Here is a 2,981-nt window from a genome sequence, read left to right on the forward strand (position 1 = left end):
AAATATTATCCATTGCCTGGTGAAAGAATTTAATAATATTAAGTTTTTGTGTTATCATGTTTAAATTGCTTTACATTTTATAATAGTGGTAAATACATAATTATTTTAATTTATTGTTAGATTAGACTATTTATTAAGCAGTTACTTATCTTTCTGCTGACCAGGAATAGCCCCTGCCTAAAATGGTTAAGTTTATCTTCATGTCACCAAAGCACCTCTATCCCACTCAGACATGGACTCCACAAGACACTGTGACACTGTGATATTTATCATCATGATGTTTGAGGCAGATCCAAGTCTTGTAATGTGTGGGATGGTGTCTCCATGCATCAGAGACCACTTTATAAGTCATCATCTTGAACTCTTTCTCGTGTTACTCAAGCCATTACAATTCTTGCTATGTTGTAGAGGCACTGCCACTAAGGAATTAAGTAAGGGGTACTTCACACACAGCAAGATCGCTACTGAGATCGCTGCTGAGTCACGTTTTTTGTGACCTCATTAGCGATCTCGCTGTGTGTGACACTGAGCAGCGATCTGGCCCCTGCTGTGAGTGAGATCGCTGCTCGTTACACACAGCCCTGGTTCGTTTTTTTATTGTTGCTCTCCCGCTGATAAGCACACATCGCTGTGTGTGACAGCGAGAGAGCAACAATCCTGAATGTGCAGGGAGCAGGAGCCGGCGTCTGACAGCCTGCGGTAAGCTGTAACCAAGGTAAACATCGGGTAACCAAGGTGGTTACCCAATATTTACCTTCGTTACCAGCCTCCGCAGCTCTCATGCTGCCAGTGCCGGCTCCTGCTCCCTGCACACGCTAATTTAAGCGGTGTGAGCTGGTAACTAAGGTAAACATCGGGTAACCATACCCGATGTTTACCTTAGTTACCAGTGTCCGCAGCTTCCAGACGCCGGCTCCGTGCAAGCGCAGCGTCGCTTGCACGTCGCTGCTGTCTGGGGGCTGGTCACTGGTCGCTGGTGAGATCTGCCTGTTTGACAGCTCACCAGCGACCATGTAGCGATGCAGCAGCGATCCTGACCAGGTCAGATCGCTGGTCGGATCGCTGCTGCATTGCTAAAGTGTGAAGGTACCCTAACAATGCTACCATGAAAGGTGGTAATTGGCCCACAATAAGTAATTAGATAAGTGGTATCTGCTGGAGATGGGAGGATCATTTGAAATTGAAATCTTAAGGTACTGTCACACATAACGAGATCGCTAGCGAGATCGCAGCTGAGCCACCGTTTTGGTGACGCAGTAGCGATCCCGTTAGCGATCTCGTTATGTGTGACACTTACCAGCGATCAGGCCCCTGCTGTGAGATCTCTAGTCGTTGCTGAATGGTCCAGGTCATTTTCTTCAAAGGCGATGTCCTGCTGGGCAGGACACATCGCTGTGTTTGACCCTGAGTGACAGGGTCACAGTGACTGCTGAGATCGTTATACAGGTCTCTATGCAACCTGTATTGTTCCTGCATCGCTGGTAAGATCTGACTGTGTGACATCTCACCTGCGACCTCCCAGCGACTTACCTGCGATCCCTATCAGGTTGCATCGTTTTCGGGATCGCTGGTAAGTCGTTGTGTGTGACTGGGCCTTAAAAATCTAAAATTTTTAGAATTCATGTGAAACTGTCACTTTCAAGAGATTCAACTCAAACTCATTTTTACATGGATTGGCCGCTCATTTCTAGCATTTGTCAAATTAATGTCCACATCAATGCCAGGATCCAAGGTTTTCCAACAGATCATAGTCCAGTACATTACACTGCCTTCATGACTTGTCATCTTCCCAGCATCTTGGGTTAATTTGTTTTCCAAATAAGCCACAGGCACTCAACTGGCCATCCATATGATATAAAAGAAGATGGGATTCATAAGGCAAAGACACTTTTTTTCATTGCTTCATTGTCAAATTCTTATGCTTACTTGCCTATTGTAAGACCCATTAGTGTAGTCGTAGGTGCTATCCAATGTATACCAGAACAGGTACCAGTAAGTACTAACCAAAACATACCAGAAAACCCCCACAAGACCTTCAGTTTTGGAGATGCTTCCACTTGCTCACATTTCATGCTTCCAACATCTTCTACAAGAGCTTACTGATTACTTACTACCTGTCAAATATATCTTACTTCTGACATACTAGTTCACTTTCCAGTAGTTTTAATAGTATGGCTGATAAATATTTATTACTGTGTTATATGGGTTTGACCTCATTTACACATCCGTGAAACACAAAGTAAGCATTGACAGCAATGCATGGATCGGCTGTGGGTCTTCTGACCTGAATTTGAGAGCCTGAAGGTCATTGAGGAGCCTATTGTGTTTTGGTAATGAGATTAGTGGCCAGTCTGTACACCACCATGTGTTAAGGCTCAGTCACACACAACGACTTACCAGCGATCCCGACAATGATTTGACCTGATAAGGATTGCTGGTAAGTCGCTGGGAGGTCGCTGGTGAGATGTCACACAGTCAGGCCTTACCAGCGACGCAGTAGCGATCAATGACCTGTATAACGATCTCGGTGGGCGTTGGGACCGTGTTAGGTCGTTGGTAGGCGTCAAACACAGTGATGTGTCTTGTCCAGCAGGCCATCGCTTTTGAACAAAATGGTCCAGACCATTCGGCAATGACTAGCGATTTCACAGCAGGGGCCTGATCGCTGGTAGGTGTCACACATAACGAGATCGCTGGCGAGATCGTTACTGCGTCACAGAAACTGTGACTCAGCAACGATCTCGTTAGCGATCTAGTTGGGTGACGGGGCCTTTATGGATGTCTGAATTCAGCCTTAGAATTTATTTTTATAATTTAGTTAAAACATTTGTAAATCATAGAAAACTACGTCCTGATGATTGAAGGAAAATTCAAAAGTCAATGGTAAAAAAAAGATAAAAATACACAAGTAACAAGATATATTCTATTAAAAATTATAACGCTTTCAAAACAAATATTTTGTTGAATAAAATGTTTTAAAA

The sequence above is a fragment of the Anomaloglossus baeobatrachus genome, chromosome 12 (genome assembly GCF_048569485.1).
Source record: "Anomaloglossus baeobatrachus isolate aAnoBae1 chromosome 12, aAnoBae1.hap1, whole genome shotgun sequence".
NCBI lineage: Eukaryota > Metazoa > Chordata > Amphibia > Anura > Aromobatidae > Anomaloglossus > Anomaloglossus baeobatrachus.